General features: G+C 37.6%; 1 non-coding gene across 1 annotated transcript; it reads left to right on the plus strand.

Annotated features, from left to right (window-relative positions):
- Positions 1–622: 622 nt before the first annotated feature.
- On the plus strand, positions 623–724 carry LOC122238221. Its single transcript, XR_006217181.1, has one exon. It is a non-coding gene; the product is annotated as a U6 spliceosomal RNA (small nuclear RNA).
- Positions 725–21,371: the final 20,647 nt, after the last annotated feature.

The following is a 21,371-nucleotide window of genomic DNA, read 5'->3' on the forward strand; positions in this document are numbered from 1 at the left end:
AGAAGAGATCCTAAGCAATGAATATTAAAAAGTTAAGTGAAAGATTTTTTTTTCTTCTTAGTTGACTGATATATCTATTGTGATATTAGGCATCTATATTCCAAACACTGATAAAAATTGACATAATATGCTCACAGGAATGAGGAAGCTACAAAATGAATAAAATGGAGATTCGAAATTCCATCATGGAGAGAGCTATGAACTTGAGGATTCATAAGAAACATAAAAACAAGAGATGTGTCCATATCACAGGATTAGATTTGTATCTTTAAACCATTATGAACTCTAGTATGTAGCTGGTAGGTATTTACTTATTTCTTGAGCTTTTCTTAAAACTGCTATTGTGCTCTTTATAGTTTTTTTCCTATTCATCTCACTTCTAACAAAGACATCATGTTTGTAATCTTTGCGTCAGAAATTTAGTGCCTCATCCTGAATTGACAACCAGAAATTTCACTGAACAATGTATTCCAGCCTACTTTTACAGAGCCCCAAGCTTTCCGTATTTCCTGCCATCTCCTTTCCGTTGTTTCAAATTCCCCCATCCTCCTCACCCACCTCAGAATCTTCCCAAAATTATTGGTTTTGTGTGTCATCTCAGAAGATTGTTCTAGCTGCATTGGTGCTCACTGCGGCAGCACGTGTAGCAAAATTGGAATGATACAGAGAAGGTTAGCATGGCCTCCTGAGCAAGGATGATATGAAAAATCGTAAAGCAATATTTAAGCCACTGTGCAAGGTTGGTATTTTCATCCAGTGAACCCAAAGACACAAATGCTGAAAGGAATCATCACTTAGGTGAGTAGTGGGAAATGAAATTTACTTGACTTGAAAAAACACATCAGAGTTCAAATACAATCTCCACTACCTAAAATATGTGATCTTGAGGAAGATGATCCCCCCCCCCAAATTATTTTATTCATCTGTATTAGGGATATAATATTCTTTCTTCTATACCATTTTCAATGATTAAATTAAATCATATTAAAATGCTTGGCAATTTAAAAGTAACCCATGATTGTGAGTGTAATCGAATTCTTTCTTCTCATTATCCTTTGATGGTTCTTCTTTTTCTCCTGACTCTCAAATGTGCTCTGCCCTTGGACTTCTTCAGGTTATTTCTCTTCACTTGGAAGTTTATTCTCACTGACTTGATATTTTTATCCAATACGACTTTGATACAAAATATATGATGATAATCACCCCAAACTTTATACCTTCAGTTTGGATTTCCCTTGAAATTTCAGACTTGCATATCCAATTGTCTATATGATATCTTTCTCATCCCCATTACTTATCTCATTCTGTCTACTCAAAATTAATGTGCCCAAAATTGGTATATTGATCTTTCTCTGCAAACTTGCTATTGTTACACAGACTTTCCCATTTTGTTCATGGGAACTCTATCTTTTCAGTCACTCAGGGAGAAAAAACACAAACAAAAATCATGAAATCATCTCTGCTTTTTTTCTCACATCCTGCCAATCAGGATAATCTGCTGTCTCCATGTTTGTAATATATTTAGAATTTCACCATTTCTACTGCCCCCACGCAAACACATTGAAACAGGCCATTATCATGACTCATTAGCCAGCTAATGCTAATGTTCCTGGTTGCCGACGCACGGTTCTCTGTAAAGCTACCAGAGTGACCCCACAGAAACAGTCATATCACTTTATCCTTTTGGGCAGATCCTTTAACACCTTCCTATCCCAGAGTCAGTTCCAAAACTCTGACAATAGCTTACTTTTTTATCAGCAGATCAGGCATGCTTCTGAACCAAAATCATTTTTTTTTTTGTTTTCTCCACTCTCTTTACACTCTTCTTTGATATATATGAGCGGTTTGCCCCCATACCTATATCAGAATGCTGCTAAATATTTTTCTTAGTTGGTCCTTTAGTGACAAGTAAAATTGCCCCTCATAACAAACACACTTCGTATCTTCTATTCCTTCTCTATTTTATTCACCACTGTACCTATCACCAATTAATACATACCTTCTTTACGTTCTACTTCACCCAAGTATAAATGTGACTTTTGTGAAGATAGCGATTTAATCAGTTTCATTCACTGATGTCTCCCCCATGCCTAGCATTGTTTCTGGTACTTAATAGACACTTTTGAATGAATGGGTGACTTGAATTTATGAAGATGATAAAACTCCCACATACCAAGTGGACATCAGATTATTCCCCTTCTACTTCTTTTTGTATTAGGTTATGCAGTTCTTTATTGGGAGTTGTTAATAATCATAATGCAATGAAAATGGAATAAAAAATGGGGGTAATTATGATAAATCAGTAATGAGTGATGTTCATCCACAAATTTTTGAAAATACATTTCTCTTAGTCTGGATTGATGTAAAGTTAGGCCTATTCATTTGGTGTCCAAAAGTTATTGTAGGTAAGGCATTTGGGTGGCTCACTTGGTTAAGCGTCCAACTCTTGGTTTGGGCTCAGGGCATGATCTCATGATGTGTGGGTTTAAGCCCCACATTGGGCTCCACACAGATAGTGTAGGTCTGTTTGGGATTCTCTGTCTCCTTCTCTCTTTGCCTTTCCCTTGCTTTCTCTCTCTTTCAAAATAAATAAACATTTTTTTAAAAAGTTATTAGAGGTGATTTTGGTACCAATAACGTAATCAAAATACACATACCTTTAAGGTTTTTTAGATATGTAAAAATGCATTAACCATCTCAAAAATGTAAAAGAAAGCAGTATATTTATCTGACTAAATGACTGCTCAGCAATTCTCTTAACCAACACACACACACACACACACACACACACACACACTTACATTGGTCAATGTGAAATAACAAACAAATCCTTGCTTTTACCTTTGTTAAATTTTGGGTGTGTGAATAATACATTTATGTTCTCTTCTATATAAAAATGCTATATCCCCTTCAAAGACATGTTTGAGGATTGTGTATTAATTAACTTAGTTAGTATATGCAGACTCAACACTATTGTTAATAAAGAAAGGTTCAGGCAGAAGTATGTAGCTCCCACATAGCACTGCTGATTCATATTTGTAGAAGGAATATATTTCCAAGAAAATTTTGTACTCTAAAAATACTGCTTGCAAACTTCTTCCCAGATTTCTATGAAGGAGGGAAGGTTGCTGAGAAACCAGCCCAGACTATTTCTCGACATGGCTCATTTTTCAATTATTATTCACAAACTCTATAGGCCACCCTGAAATGTTTAGTATTTTGTCTCCTATTTCCCAATATAACCCTCATTATTTCTTTTGTGTTAGTTTCTTTAACTACCCACTCTTTTCCTTGTCACTGATTTGATGATTCTTTCACTTTGTTAGGCTTTATTCATACCCTTTCTTTAGCCTGGAATGACACCTCAACATCTCCCCTGTACAACAATATATTTTGTCCATACCATATGTCCTTATTGAATGCTTTTGCCCTGTTTGTGGTGGTTGTTCTTTGCTCCAACAATAAAAACATAAATTCTAGCCAATGCCTAATAAATATTACTGTAAAGGTAAGTAACAGAAAAATTAATAGTAAAATGCATAAACTAAAATATACTAGAGATGTAAGCATAAATATACCCACCTCCATTCACTGCAATTTAAATTTACAAAAATCCCAGAAAAGTTAGACAAACTAAAAATAATCAACATAGAATGATAATGATCATACTGAATATAGAGTGCAAAACAAAATTCTTATTACCTAGATATTTTTAAATGTTTCTTTATTTATTTTTGGAGAAAGGGAGAGAGACGGAGACAGCGAGCATAAGCACACGAGTGGGGGCGGGCAGAGAGAGAAGGGGAGAGAAAGAATCCCAATGAGGCTCTGCAGGCTCTCAGAGAAGAGACAGATGTGGGCGCCGTCTCACCCTGAGCCAGAATCAAAAATCCAACACTTAAGCGACTGAGCTACCCAGGTGCCCCTTACCTAGATACTTAAATAACAATTTACCATTCCTTCCCCAAATCTAGTTTTAAAAGTTTTGACTTGGAAAAACTTAAACTTTGTAAAAGTAATATCCAATGCAAAATCTCACAGGGATAAAAGTTTGAAATTTTTATTTCATTTTTAACTGTATTATTATTTTATTGTTAAGGAATCCACTTCTGTGACGGTCATGAAGCCCAAGCTGGGTTAATAGTGACTCCTGGAGATAATTACACCAAATTGTGGACCTTCTGGTTATAAGCACTGTCTTCTCTCTCTACCTCAGCTGAAAACCCAGACTCAGGAGGTCTCAATCCTTGCCTCCCTATTCTTGGAAGAGGCCAGAGCCAACTAGCACAAGGCTTTTTCAGAGGAGACAACTTTGACTTCCCAAAAGACAAACCCTCTATTTTGCTATATGAGGCAAATACCAACCCCAAACTGCAGACCAGCTGGGAACCATGTGGGCCTCAATAAAGTTTGAAAATCTTAAGTGAATTAAAGACTTTGTAGGATTTATACAGGAAAATGATCTTGCAGATTATATCAGTAAAAAAAAGAAAAAAAACTTTAAAAACATAGAACTAGTTTAATTATTATGCATTGAAAATTTAAGAAGAAATTAATTTGGTTTAGTATTTTATGTCCTAGAAAATATAAGTGAGTTTGGTAGAATTATTAAAATATTTGTTTTCATTTTATAACTAAAAGTTCAAAGTGAAGGTATAAAAGTTATAAATATCAAAATGCAAAATTATATAGCAGAACTATATATAAAACACTAAAATCGCATGCTAATTTTCTTGAACCATCAGGGAGCGGAGAAGAGAGTAAGGAAACAGCCTGAAATCAAAGGTATGGTGTCATTCTTCCAGAAGAGATGGAACATGAGTACTGACTCATCTCTGGCCTCAGGAGAAAGACAGCACCTCCATTTAAGTAGATAAGAAATAAATAGATAAGGGGAAAAAAACTAAAAAACAAAACAACAATAACAAAACTAAACTGCTTAACAAATTACTAAAGGTTGGATGTGGGCAAATGAGACAGTAGAGAAATTGCGAGTGCTAGAGATTCAAGGGGAAACAGAAACCTCTTATAGGTTCTTCTTCATGGGCTTCTGCCGGGTGCTCACAAGAAAGAAGGGTGTGGGAAAGAGACTGGAGAAAGTCCTCTTGGGCGGTGCTGGTCTACAGGAGGGAATAGCCACCAATACAGAAAAGAGTGACATTTGACATAGGCCCTAAGGTACACAAGCCTTAAGCTACTGAGGAAAAGGTAGCAAATCCTGGCATCCAAGACCCACAGTAGCTGGGAGAAATATAAAAAAAAGAGTCATTGAACCCTACAGGAAGGGCAGGAAATTATCCAAGTCCCAGACCATTAGTGATTTCCCAATGCTGGAGAAGGAGGATGAGTCAGAGAGAAATTACCACCTGTCTGGCATAGGGACAAAGGTCCTGCCTAAGAATGAGACTGAATGGGGACAACAAAGAACCCTCTCTGACACCCACCATCAGGTTAGCAAGTGTCAAATAACAAGTGAGAGGGACTACTGCTGGAAAAGGACAAGAGGGTAGAAAGAGCCTATCTGCAATACAGACATACAGGAAGGTGTAAGGCAAAAGACCGGAACAAGAAAATCGTGAGAAAGACCCTAACCATCCACACCCTAAGAAGAAAACAGAACGGAGAAATTTTAAGTTGCTCTGAACTGAAGGTAAAAATAACATCAACAGACTACAGAATCAGTTCAACTGTCTAAATTGACTCAATCCTCATTCTGTGAATTTTGTTTTGCTAGGCAAAACTTGTTTGCTGTGGGTAAAACAGTGGTTAGAGGAAATTTTATAGAAATAAGCACTTTGATTAGAAAATAAGGAAGTTCTTCTATTAGTCATCTAAATTTATCTCCTTAGTCAATTAGAAAAAGGAAAGCATATTAAGCCCATACCAAATAGACAGAAAGACACAATAAAGAAAATTGAAGAAAACAAGGACTTTAAGAAGAGAAAAATTTCAGAGAGTAGTCAGCGAAACTGAAATGGGGCTCTGAGAAGATCAAATAAATTGATATACCTCTAGCCAGATTGAGCAAATAAATCAGAATAAATGCAATACAATAAAGACAAGAAGACATAAATTTCCAGTATATGAAGTGAAATAAGGGGGGAGGAACCAAGATGGTGGAATATTTTTGTCTGTCTCACATCCCTGAAATACAGCCAGACCAACACTAAACCATCCTGCACACCTGGAAAACTGATTGGAGGATTCACACAACAACCTGCACAACCTGAAGCACAGAATTCAGCAGGTACGGGGTGCGGAGAGGTGAACTTGGGGAGTGAGAAGGAGCAGGAAGGGAGGTGGTTTTGCGAGCAGAGGGAGGATGGAGACTGGGCCGGGGGGGGCTGAGAATACGGGAAAAGCACCCCTCCCCAAAAGCGGCTGGAGAGAAAGCAGAAAATTGGAAACAGCCACAGGGACTAAACTAAAACGGGAGTAAGGAGAAAGGAGAAAGGACAGGGTTTAAATTCCATTAAGACTGTAAACAAGGGGAGCACAAAGTCTGCAACTCTGCAGCTCGATACCTGGCGGTGCTCTGGTGGGAAGGACAAATCCCCAGGAACAGAGTGGGGTCTGGGAGTTTCTCAGGCCACACAGGGAAAAGCGGCTCCACTGCTGGAAGGACATTTGGTAGAGACTGTTGAAGCCACCTGGTCCCAGCAAACCCCAGAAAATGGCCATATTCGCTGGTGCTGGAACAAGGTCGTTAAGGGTGAAGCCTGGTGCCAGATGTGTGTTGTGATCGTCCATAATCCCTGAAACGCTGCTGCTACACTATCTTGTAAACTTTTTCTGGGGCGGGCTAGCATCTGGCCAGTGTCGGGGCACCAGCAGCAGCAGGGTCCAGCAAGCGTTTCTGGGTGCAGTCGACATTCGGCCATTGCTCATTCGGCCATTGCTTGGTCAAAGCCGCAGGTCCTTCAGAAGTAAGGGGCCGGGGAAAACAGCCGCTTCTGAGACAAAACTCAGGAGAGAGGTACTGCCTGGGGCTTGGTCACGGACAGTGAAAAAGCGGGGAGTGGACGAAAGCTGAAGACAGAAGACCGGTGCGCGATTGCTGATTGGGGAGAACAGAGTTCTGATACTAGAGACTGAGTATCTGGGTGATGCCATTTTCATTGCTCCTGCACATGTACATACGCACCTACGAGCACCACAACACTCCACCCCAGTAGGCTAGCAGCGCAATCTAGTGGAGAACGGAGTCATTACACTGAGCCCCGCCCAACTGGACCAACCTCGCTCTTCAAGAACACAAGTCTCACCACCTACTTACTTTATGGACTGTAAAGCACTTCATAGTCTGACTTCTGGGGGAAAATGAAGTAATTTCAGTCCTATTTCAATCTGTTAGCAGATCCATCTATTTAATTTTCTTTCTTTTTTTCCCCTCATTTTAACTTCTTTTCTTTTTCTAGAATACAGAAAAAGAAAAAAATTCATTTTTATTTTCAATTTCTATTACAAATATTTTTCTTTAATTTTTTTATACTATATTCTTTACTTTTGTGTAAATTTTTTGAACTTCTATTTTATTCCCATCATCTCATTTTAGTCTACCTCAGGGTATTCATTTTTTCAAATTCTCAAATGATTTCCTTTTTCTAACCCCCTTTTTTTTCTCTAATCTCTCAAACTACTTTCAACACCCAGACCAAAACACACCTAGGATCTAGCATCATTTATTCGACTTGTGTGTGTGTGTGTGTGTGTGTTTTTTAATTTTAATATTTTTTAATTTTAATTTTTCAAATTTTAATTTGTCTACCTCATTAATTCCTTTTCTCCCTTCAAAATGACAAAATGAAGAAATTCACCCCAAAAGAAAGAGCACAAAGAAACGACAGCCAGGGATTTAACCAACACAGATACAAACAAGATGTCTGAACCAGAATTTCGAATCACAATAATAACAATACTAGCTGGAGTTGAAAATAGATTAGAATCCCTTTCTGCTGAGATAAAAGAAGTAAAACTAGTCAGAATGAAATAAAAAATGCAGCCATGAGCTGCAATCATGGATGAATGCCATGGCGGCAAGGATGGATGAAGCAGAACAGAGAATCAGCAATATAGAGAACAAACTTATAGAGAATAATGAAGCAGAAAAAAAGAGGGAGATTAACGCAAAAGAGCACGATTTAAGAATTAGAGAAATCAGGGGCTCATTAAAAAGGAATAACAACAGAATCATAGGGGTCCCAGAAGAGGAAGAGAGAGAAATAGGGGCAAAAGGGTTATGTGAGCAAATCATAGTGGAAAATTTCCTAACCTGGGGAAAGGCACAGACATCAAAATCCAGGAAGAACAAGGGACTCCCATTAGATTAAAAAAAAAAAAACGACCTTCAACAAGGCATACCATAGTCAAATTCACAAAATACTCAGGCAAGGAGAGAATCATGAAAGCAGCAAAGGAAAAAAGTGCCTAACATAACAAGGGAAGACAGATCAGGTTTGCAGCAGACCTATCCACAGAAACTTGGCAGGCCAGAAAAGAGTGGCAGGATGTATTCAATGTGCTGAATCAGAAAAATATGCAGCCAAGAATTCTTTATCCAACAAGGCTGTCATTCAAAACAGAAGGAGAGATAAAAAGTTTCCCAGACAAACAAAAATTAAAGTTTTTGAACACTAAACCAGCCCTGCAAGAAATTTTAAGGGGTACTCTCTGAGAGGAGAAAAGATGAATATATATATATATATATATATATACACACACACACACATATATATGTATATATACATATATATATACATATATTCATATCTACATATATGTGTATATATACATATATAGGAATACCAAAATCAACAAAGATTAGAAAGGACCTGAGAACACCACCAGAAACTCCAACTCTACAAGCGTCATAATGGCAATAAATTCATATCTTTCAGTACTCACTCTGAATGTCAATGGACTCAATGCTCCAATCAAAAGACATAGGGTAACAGAATGGATAAGAAAACAAGATCCATCTATATGTTGTTTACAAGAGACCTACTTTAGAGCTAAAGACACCTTCAGATTGAAAATAAGGGGATGGAGAACCATCTATCATGCTAATGGTCAAAAAAAGAAAGCTAGAATAGCCATAATTATATCAGACAATCTAGACTTTAAAATAAAGACTGTAACAAGAGTTGCTGAAGGGCATTATATCCTAATCAAGGGCTCTACAGACCAAGAAGACCTAACAATTGTAGACATTTATGCGCCAAAAGTGGAGCACCCAAAAATATAAATCAATTAATCACAAACATGAGGAAACTCATCGATAGTAATACCATAATAGTAGGAGATTTCAACACCCCACTCACAGCAATGGACAGATCATCTAATCAAAAAATCAACAATGAAACAATGGCTTTGAATGATACACTGGACCAGATGGACTTAAAAGATATATTCAGAACATTTCATCCTAAAGCAGCAGAATATACATTCTTCTCCAGTGCACGTGGAACGTTCTCCAGAATAGACCATATACTGAGACACAAATCAGCCCTAAGTAAGTACAAAATGATTGATATCATACCGTGCATATTTTCAGGCCACAATGCTATGAAACTTGAAATAAACCACAAGAAAAAATTTGGAATGGTAACAAATACTTGGAGACTGAAGAACATCCTACTAAAGAATGAATGGGCTAACCAAGCAGTTAAAGAGGAAATTAAAAAGTATATGGAAGTCAATGAAAATAACACCACAACCCGAAACCTCTGAGATGCAGCAAATGTGGTCATAAGAGGAAAGTATATAGCAATACAGGACTTCCTAAAGAAGGAAGAAAGATCTCAGATACACAACCTAACCTGACATCTTAAAGAGATAGAAAAATGACAGCAAATAAAACCCAAAAACAGTAGAAGACAGGAAATAATAAACATTAGAGCAAAAATTAATGCCATTGAAACAAACAAACAAACAAAAAAACACCAGTAGAACAGATCAATGAAACCAGAAGCTGGTTCTTTGAAAGAATTAACAAAATTGATAAACCACGAGCCAGTTTGATCAATAAGAAAAAGGAAAAGACCCAAATAAATAAAATCAAGAATGAGAGAGGAGAGATCACAATCAACACAGCAGAAATAAAAACAATACTAAGAGAATATTATGAGCAATTATATGCCAGTAAAATGGGCAATCTGGAAGAAATGGACAAATTCCTAGAAACATATACACTACCAAAACTGAAACAGGAAGAAATAGAAAATTTGAACAGACCCATAACCAGTAAGGAAATCGAATTAGTAATCAAAAATCTGCCAATAAACAAGAGTCCAGGGCCAGATGGCTTTCCAGGGGAATTCTACCAAATATTTAAGAAAGAGTTAACACCAATTCTCTTGAAGCTGTTCCCAAAAAATAGAAATGGAAGGAAAACTTCCAAATTCTTTCTATGAAGCCAGCATTACCTTGATTCCAAAACCAGACAGAGACCCCACTAAAAAGGAGAACTATAGACCAATTTCCCTGATGAACATGGATGCAAAAATCCTCAATAAGACATTAGCCAACCAGATCCAAAACTACATTAAAATAGTTATTCACCCTGATCAAGTGGGATTTATACCTGGGATGCAGGGCTGGTTCAATATCCGCAAAACAATTAATGTGATTCATCACATCAATAAAATAAAGGACAAGAACGATATGATCCTGTCAATAGATGCAGAGAAAGCATTTGCCAAAATACAGCATCCTTTCTTGATAAAAACCCTCAAGAAAGTAGGGATAGAAGGATCATACCTCGAGATGATAAAAGCCATATATGAGCGACCCAACCCTAATATCATTCTCAATGGGGAAAAACTGAGAGCTTTCCCCCTAAGGTCAGGAACAAGACAGGGATGTCCACTCTCACAACTGTTATTCAACATAGTATTGGAAGTCTTAGCCTCTGCAATCAGACAACACAAAGAAATAAAAGGCATCCAAATCGGCCAGGAGGAGGTCAAACTTTCACTCTTCACAGATGACATGATACTCTATATGGAAAACCCAAAAGATTCCACCAAAAAACTGCTAGAACTGATCCATGAATTCAGCAAAGTTGCAGGATATAAAATCAATGCACAGAAATCGGTTGCATTCCTATACACCAACAATGAAGTAACAGAAAGAGAAATCAAGGAACTGATCCCATTTACAGTTGCACCAAAAACCATAAAATACCTAGGAATAAATCTAACCATGGAAAATGAAAAATCTATACACTGAAAACTATAGAAATCTTATGAAAGAAATTAAAGAAGACACAAAGAAATGGAAAAAGATTCCATGCTCCTGGATAGGAAGAACAAATTTTGGTAAAATGTTGATACTACCCAAAGCAATCTACATATTCAATGCAATCCCTATCAAAATAATACCAGCATTCTTCACAGAGCTACGACAAATAATCCTAAAATGTGTATGGAACCAGAAAAGACCCCAAATAGCCAAAGCAATCTTGAAAAAAACAAAACAAAACAAAAAACAAAGCAGGAGGCATCACAATCCCAGACTTCAAGCTACACTACAAAGCTGTAACCATCAAGACAGTATGCTACTGGCACAAGACAGACACTCAGATCAATGGACCAGAATAGAGAACCCAGAAATGGACCAACAAACGTATAGCCAACTAATCTTTGATAAAGAAGGAAAGAATATCCAATGGAATAAAGACAGTCTCTTCAGCAAGTGGTACTGGGAAAACTGGACAGCGACATGCAGAAGAACGAACCTGGACCACTTTCTTACACCATATACAAAATAAACTCAAAATGGATGAAAGACCTCAATGTAAGACAGGAAGCCATCAAAATCCTCAAGGAGAAAGCAGGCAAAAATCTCTTTGATCTTGCCTGCAGCAACTTCTTACTCAACACGTCTCCGGAAGCAAGGGAAACAAAAGCAAAAATGAACTACTGAGACCTTACCAAACTAAAAAGCTTCTACAAAGCGAAGGAAACAATCAGCAAAACTAAAAGGCAACCGATAGAATGGGAGAAGATACTTGCAAACGATATATCAGATAAAGGGTTAGTATCCAGAATCTATCAAGAACTTATCAAACTCAACACCCAAAAAACAAATAATCCAGTGAAGAAATGGGCAAAAGACATGAATAGACACTTCTTCAAGGAAGGCATCCAGATGGCCAACCAACACATGAAAAAATGCTCCACATCACTCATCATCAGGGAAATACAAATCAAAACCACAATGAGATTCCACCTCATACCTGTCAGAATGGCTAACATTAACAACTCAGGCAACAACAGATGTTGGTGAGGATATGGAGAAAGAGGATCTCTTTTGCATTGTTGGTGGGAATGCAAGGTGGTTCAGCCACTCTGGAAAACGGTATGGAGGTTCTTCAAAAAACTAAAAATAGAACTATCCTATGACCCAGCAATTGCACTGCTAGGCATTTATCCAAGAGATATAAGTGTGCTGTTTCAAAAGGACACATGCACCCCCATGTTTATAGCAGCACTATCGACAATAGCAAAGTATGGAAAGAGCCCAAATGTCCATCAATGGATGAACAGATAAAGAATATGTGGTATATATATACAATAGAGTATTACTCGGCAAAAAAAAGAATGAAATCTTGCCATTTGCAACTACGTAAATGGAACTGGAGGATATTATGCTCAGTGAAATTAGTCAGTTAGAGAAAGACAAAAATCATACGACTTCACTCATATGAGGACTTTAAGAGACAAAACAGGGGCGCCTGGGTGGCTCAGTCGGTTAAGTGGCCGACTTCGGCTCAGGTCATGATCTCACGGTCTGTGAGTTTGAGCCCTGCATCGGGCTCTGTGCTGACAGCTCAGAGCCTGGAGCCTGTTTCACATTCTGTGTCTACCTCTCTCTGACCGTCCCCCATTCATGCTCTGTCTCTCTCTGTATCAAAAATAAATAAACTTTAAAAAAAATTAAAGAAAAGAGACAAAACAGATGAACATAAGGAAAGGGAAACAAAAATAATATAAAAACAGGGAGGGGGACAAAACAGAAGAGACTCATAAATATGGAGAACAAACTGAGGGTTACTGAAGGGGTTGTGGGAGGGGGGATGGGCTAAGTGGGTAAGGGGCACTAAGGAATCTACTCCGGAAATCATTGTTACACTATATGCTAACTAATTCGGATGTAAATTTACAAAAAATAAAAAATAAAATGAAAGAAAAGGAAATATAGGGGGCATCAGTTCAGATCCTACAGACATCAACTATGAAAAGGTGGTACTATGAATAATCTTATGCCTATAAATTTGACAACACAGATGTAGTCAACAAATTCCTTGAGGAGTTCAAACTTGAAAAACTCATGAAGTCCATCGAACAGAGATAGCCTAAATGGATATCCTGAAAATATATATCAATTTCCATTATTTCACTCTTTATTGGGGACTTTCTATGAGTGTTACCCAATAAAAATGAAAACATGAGTTCAAAAAAAATCCATACACAAATGTTTATAGTAATATTCATAATAGCTAAAAACTTCATACTGTCTTCAGCTGCTGAATAAATAAGCTATGGAAAGAGTAGACTAAAGAATACTACATAGCAATAAAAAAATAAATGAACTACTGATATATACCTGTAGAATATTATAAATCTCTATTGATTGAGCTACATGAAAGAAGTTAGGTTCAATACATGTATACATACATGCATGCATATATACATATATATTCTACATATATATTCTACACACATTTATTCTACATATATATTCTCTTTATATATGTATATTCTACACATATATTCCACATATACATTCTACATATTCTATATATATATTCTACATATATATTCTACATGTATATGTATTCTACGTATATATATATTCCTTCATATGTGTATACACATATATATATTTTCCTGGAAGGAGAATCTTTCTCTCCTAACTTTAGTCATATGCCTGCCCTCTGACATTGTCAAGCCTTCTGGAGCCAGATGGAACATGGAAGGATAAAATTCTCAGTGGAACATTCGAATGGTCTTACTAAAACATGGATGAAAGAATATGTGTATAAAAATTATGATATATATATGTATCTATACATATATATATATATGTATCTATATACATGTATACATGTATACATGTATACATGTATCTATATATATGTATATGTATATGTATAGACACATACATACACTGTTTGAAGATAAAAAACTCATCCTCACCAAAAAGTACACAAACGTGCTCAAAACTTTCTATGGAAACTGGCATAATGTATCAATGTCATGTATAATGAAAATTTTCCTTAAAGTCAACCCCATTTGAGGCTATTTCTCAGGTATTTGATACTCATTAACCACTTATTTTCCGTTACAGTGTTTACATAATGAAAAAGTGCTTTAATGAAAAGTGGAATTTAATGATGAGGTTCGTACTACAACCTGCTCATAGGAGCATAAAGACAGTAAAGAGATTTACATATTGACCTTTATTCAAGGTGTTTTCACTCTTTTCGTCTTGCTAGGTTCCTATAAGAAACAGATACAAAGGAGAAAGTTGACATACATCGTACATTTGTGCGCCACATAAAATATAACTAGTATTTGTGTGAAGTACTTTCTGAAATGCATGGAAAATAAAATAATTAGCAGGCAAATAAAATTGATGCTACATGTAGAATGGCATTTCATAAAATCTGAAGTCAGTTCTGTTCTGATACCGATGATGAGCCACAGATCACTGCAAGCTGAGTTCCCAGGGAGAGGGGGATCCCAGCCTAGCTGGAGCTGGAAGGAGGTTGCTGTTACTTTATACACCCAGTATTTGGGCACCGGATGAAACACATCCGAATGCATGCAAGAGTACGTTATTCCAGCAGGAAGTAGCCTTAAGAAGTCACTAAAAAGTGACATGAAAGCAAAAACCAATTTCAAAGAAAGTCACCAAATCACTAGGATTTGTATGACTTCCAGAGAAATGTTACCAGTGGATCTTGGTGAGGAAAACTAATGTTTATTAAACAACTTATCGTTAAACAGGAGCTTGTCGCAATTATTTAAGTTATGACCACAGGAGCTCTGCAAGTTCGGTGATAGTGTCCCTATTTAATATAAGAAGACACTAAGACTCAATGACCTTTAACCTGTCACATGGCCCTAGGGCCTATTAAGTACATGAGCCAGCCTTCAAACCGCCATTTTATTGATTCCACTCCATCGGTTTTTCATCTTCCATAATTATTGCCCACATATTCTTTCATTATATATAATGAAATACCTATATGTTATTATGACTGTGGAACCAGTTTATTGGTTCTCAGAGTGTGTAGGACATCTTAAAACCTCAAAATGTATTCTCATAGAGTTCTTTTAGAGTAACTATTTTAATTTGTGTGGTTTTTCTCAAGAACTGAAATTTGAACGCTAAATGTCCCCAAATCCAATTCTGTGTAACGTAATTTGAAGATACCAATTATCTTCTGTTCTAGAAATATTTCCGCAGCCTAAAGCACCGCATGCAAAAATACAGATCAACATATTCACCTTGGGGTCTTGACATTTGCAGAATGACCATTTGCTTCAGTTCAATCAACAGTCATTGTTAGGGAAGCACCGGGGATATAATAAGCACTCAAGAAATTCACAAATGGCCAAAATTTTATTTGTCTCAACCCTCCTGGAAATTGAACTGGCTGCTCAGACTTCAATTTTGCCTTAGCTGTGAAAAATACACTTTTGAAGAAATGTATTAAAAATTGTTTTGTTACACATCTTACCTCAGACCCATGAGTCTGGATCAGAGCTCAGTAGAGTCACCAAGGATATTGTACTCCCTCAAAATGAATTTCAGTTAAAAAAAAACTTACAAACATTTTACTAAAAATAATAATAATAATAAAAGCAAAGCAGCACAAGGCTAAAACTTCCACTAAAGGAGACTTTTACTGAAGACTCTTCAGACGTATTTCAGTGTGTTCTACTCTGAAGGGGTCAGTACAGGCAGTAATAGAAAGGGCACAACAGCAGAACTCCATGCAAGATATTAAAAATCAACTTGAAGAAAAGACAAAATAAAAACCCTGCCCTTGTGATATATCTAATAATATTTATATATGCTATGTAACAAGAGGGAAATAAATATGAGCTGTTTTACCAAGCTAAAGAGAAATGAAGGCTATAATAAGGAACATTAGTGATGATGCCCATATATTTGCCTGAGGTTTTTCAAAGAGATTGAGATGAGCCACCTAATAGAATCAATGTAAATAAAAACTTGCCAGTGTTTGTTGCCTGTGAGGTGGGGCAGTTCTGGTGGAGAGAAAGCACTTTATCTGGAAAAACATGCCATTTAAATAATTGAGGACACCTGATGGAAAGAAACTAGGACCAAGTTTAGTGATTTTTCTTTCCTTTATTAATTGTTTTTGTGTTCCTCCATTTTTAGTGAACCAAGAAAATTAAATGTGGTTATACTTGCCAGTTGCATCCTCCAGAAAGGTAAAACTGTTTCTATTTTGAAGAACATTATAAAAATACTTGGTCTACTCTTGGCTTAAGTCATTATGAGTAATTCATATCCGGTATTATACTACTAAAAAGTTTTTATTTTACTTAGAAATGGTGTTTCTCCTTATGAATGCTTTCTACCAAGAAAGTTTAACTATTGAACTGTGGAATTTTTGAATATCAAAAATTGACCCACGACACCGTATTGTCAATGATAAATATGTTTTATTGTAGAATGTATTAAATGGATTTGAAAAGTATTATAAGTCCTATAAAATGTAGTCTATTTTATATTTACTGCAGCTGTGCTGATGATTTCACGTCTTCTAAGAATTCACCTGGTCCTAAAAAAAAAAAAAAAAAAAAAAAAAAAGAATTCACCTGGTCCTATAGAACTATTTAAATCAAAACCTGGTCTTGATGATTTTTCTAAGCATCTGAGCACATGAAAAATAAATATATATGAACATCTGCACATACATGAGTATATGCCATATATTGCTATATATAAGAATGTACATAATATATAGGAATATATACATTATATAATTTATATGAATGTATATAATATACTATATATATATAATGGACACAGTGGCTTCTGTCCTCAGGAAGCTTATTGTTAGAAGTGAGTAATTAAGGGACATGACATGTTACTCATTGGAACCTACAGGATGCTTGGGGACATATGAAAGGATACTCCAACTTAATTTTGCCAGGAAGAAAGGTCTTGGATTAAGGCTATTTTTAAATTGAGGTCCTAATGAAATAGAGGGAGAAGGAATGGGGAATACATTCCAGGCTGAAGAAATGGCATATTTAGAGGCAGAGAGTTACAAAGTGAATGACATATTCCCAAAATTAAAAGCAGGTCAGTGGACTGGAGAGGACAGACCGATTGGAAGTTTGTGAGAACAAAGACCGGGAGGTTGGGTAGGAAGCTGAGTGAGGATCATGTATTACACACTTGGACTTTATTTTAAAGAGTAAGAGGAAACTCTGGAGGTGGTGAAGCAAGGACATGTTATGATCAAACTTTAATTTGGGGAGGCACCTGGCTAGTGGAGCATGCGACTCTTGATCTCAGGGTTGTCAATTTGAATCCATGTTGGGTGTAACGATTACTTAAAAATAAAATCTTCAAAAAGTTTTGAAAAATTTGTACCCCATTATGGCTTGTTAAGTTCTTAAAGCCTGTGGAATGGAGGAAAAAGCAGGACCTCTACCCTGCAGAGTCCAAAGATGGAGGGCCCCTTTTCCTTCCACATGAACTGGCTGGCATGAAGTTTCCTTTATTAGTGTCTTCCAAGTACATGACATTATAGAGCAATGACCATCTGTTTTTGACTTGCGCTGAAGCTTATGAAACTGACCCACGTGTAACCCATGTTCTTTTTTTTTTTTTTTTTCTTATAGCTGATCTTAAGGGACTCTTCATCTGAACACCGGTATTAGCTGAGGGAGTTATACCCATGCTTCAGTAGTGACGACCTTGGCTACTTACTCAAGCAGCATGTGTGTGCTTTTTGATCTTGCTTCGACTCAGTTCTGATACACCTCTTCCATGGTGTGATGGATTGCTCCTAGGCCCACCTGATCCTTGTGGCTCTCACAGAATCCAAGTCATAATGGGAAATTCCAGATGTGTGGTCATTTGGTTTTGCATGACCAGGCATTCTGTCTCTAGAAGCTGTTTTTCAAAAGACATATTATCTTCTGCTGCAGGTGGCATGGACCTGCTCCAGAACCTGAGCATCACAATTCTCCCATGAGGCTTCTTTAAGCACCACATGACATTTTTCCCTCTCACCGATAGCTCTAACACCGTAAATTATTCCAGATCCAAATCAGTAAATTTTTTCGCACTATGTAGACATATAATCCATCCCCTTTGATTAATTACCCGAAGAATCTCACCCCACTTCCCATGCTTCCCAGGATTCCCCAGCACAGCGTGGCTAGGTCTGTTGACTCTTCTTGTTTCCCTATTGGGCCCAACATGGGCCGACTGGATTAATCAGCAATGTAAGAAAAAGGGGGATAAAAGAGGAGATCCTAAAGGGAACACATCTGTCAGGCGAAAGAAAGGCTTTTGAAATATCTTCTAGGCAGGGGAGTAGTGTTAATTGGAAGAGATAGGCTACTTTATAGTCTCAGAAGTTTCTGGGATAGCAGGCGGTTCAAAACACTTGCGATCATCCACCCAAAAGGCCCTATTCCTATTCATTTTCTAATTAGGGCTCTCACCTTGGCATAATAGACATCCTTGCTTGGCATTTACCATACTCTAGAAGACAGCCACTCATATTAAGTTCTGAGCCTGCTCCTCATGTTTCTTTACTCCCTCTGTAGGAGGAGAGAACTTTTGTAAGCCGCCAGAGAAGCCCTATAGCTTTCCCACTCAATCTTCAATTGTTCTTTAATCCCCGGGGTCTTTTGTCATATTTAGCTAGGGGTCAATGCCATTTAGCAATAACCTTCCAAGCCCACTGTCTTTACAGTTACTCTTTGCCCGTACTTTTCAAAAGTCTGACAAATTGTGTCAACTAGTACATTCTCTCCTACCTGTAGACCATCTCAATTCACTGACAGTGAGAGTTTTAACAGTTGAGCTGCTGCCTTGTGCCAGGGATGCCTTGTGAGTTCCACCTAACACCAGTGACTGGGAGAAAAGTGATTCAGTCCTATAACCCTATTTTATCACCCCCTTTCTTGGACCATTCCTGACACTGGCTATCACAGATTAAGTTCTCCAGAATCAGAAGCTGAGATGGAGTGTGGCATGTAAGATGTTTAGGAGGGATCAATACTTGTGGAAAGGAGGGAAAGAAAGCAAGATTGGGCAGAGGAAAAAGTCTATGCTGCCGAATGACAAAAAACATAGCTAATTCCACAGAAACTGTGGCGCATAAGTGGCCCATCAGTTTACTCAAAAAGTGAAAAGTGGAACTACTCTATGATCCAGTAATCACATTACCGGGTATCTTCCCCCAAAATACAAAAGCACTAATTCAAAGGGATAGATGCACCCCTATGTTTATAGCAGCATTATTTACAAAAGGTGAATTACAGAAGTAGCCCACGTGTCCACCGATTGAGGAATGGATGAAGAAAATGTGATATGTGTGTGTGTGTGTGTGTGTGTGTATACAATGTATGTGTAAATATATGTGCATGTGTATACACATGATTTGTATATATACGATAGAATATTATTCAACCACAAAAAAGAATGAAGCACCACCATTTGCAACAACACAGAGCTAGAGAGTATAACGCTAAGCGAAATAAACCAGAGAAAGACAAATACCATATTATTTTGCTCATGTGGAATTTAAGAACCAAAACAAATGAACAACGAAAAAAAAATAGAGAGAGAGATAAACCAAGAAACAGACTCTTAACTATAGAGAACAAACTGATGGTTACCAGAGGGGAGGTGGGTGGGGCATGACTTAAATAGGTGATGGGGGTTAAGAAGTCACTTGTGATGAGCACTGGACATTGCACAGAATTGTTGAATCACTATATTTGCGCACCATAATGTGAAACCATATGCTACCTATACAGGAAATAAAACTATTAAAAAATGGCCTATCAGAGGTATCCTGGGCCAAATGCCTGGGTCTTTCAACCCCTACCATCATCAATTGTTGAGTATGGGCCACTTTGGGTGGGATACGACCTGGGATAAGGTAGCTCTTTTCAGTTGAGGCAAAGAACTGGCATCCTTCCTTGAAAAGAGTAGACAGTACATATTTGTGTCTACCACATTCCTCCACCTTTGCTCGTCCCTAAGAAAGCATCTTGACGAATTTGGGGATGAGGAGTAGGGAAATCATAAGAAGTGATTTAAACAGGTCTTTCCATTCATTTGAGGGTCATATAGAGTGCTTCTAACTTCATTGATTCTGGGCACCTTATGGGGCTTAGACTGTGAGGTTAGTTGTTGATACAATTTGTGATCTGATAGCTGTCGCCTTGACCCAGGACCAGCAGCCTCCATAGAGCCTCCTACTCAGTGTCACCAGGTTCCCTCCATTGTAGAGAAGGCTCTGAATCTATCTGCCCCTGTACCTGCTAGTTTACGACAAGTCACTAGGTTTCACTTGGTTCATGGCATCTGTTAACCAGAAAGTCCCTGCAACGCTTGCTAGCTCTCAAATGTTCTGCTTTTGAAATTCTTCTTCATTGAAACTTCCTCATTGAGAAGCTGGGGCAGGGGGCACCACCTTCTGTACATTATATATTCCCATTGATCCACTATTATTTCCAACTTTGTAGTTAGATTGGGCTACATGACTACTTTGAGCCAATGAAATATAAGCCGGAAGAATATGCATCACCTCCAAAATGAGGCATTAAGAAGCCCATATAGAATTTTCCAGAATCTTTTTTTTTTTTCTTTCCCGAGTAAGTAAGGAAGCTGTATGTCACCAGGGATGGAGCCTCCACCCCTCATCTCTGGGTGACTGTACAGCTTACAGACGCCAAAGCTGCAAATGAAACACCAATGAGAAATAAATGTTTGCTGTGCTGAACCATGAAGACGTGGCTATTACTTCTGACTATAGTTTAGTTTGTCCTGATTAATATACAATGCCACAAGGAAAGTGAGATTGGACCGGAGAAACTCAAATGCCCCCTTTTGTCCAATCATGTCAGTCTGGGCTGGCTCTGGATTGTTAGAGGTGAGGGGCTGTCTTGGGGATGAGGCAGTTCACAATTCATCTCCATCTGGATGGGAAGTGGGGAGAGCTCCTGCCTTCGCTATTATTACCTTCAGTATATCTACTACCCACATCACTAAATCCCGGTTCTGTCCTGGAGAGTGGAAAGTCAATAAAACAAGTTGGCATATATATAAAGTGCTTTGAATAGTGCCTTGGG

The sequence above is a fragment of the Panthera tigris genome, chromosome B1 (assembly GCF_018350195.1).
Source record: "Panthera tigris isolate Pti1 chromosome B1, P.tigris_Pti1_mat1.1, whole genome shotgun sequence".
NCBI lineage: Eukaryota > Metazoa > Chordata > Mammalia > Carnivora > Felidae > Panthera > Panthera tigris.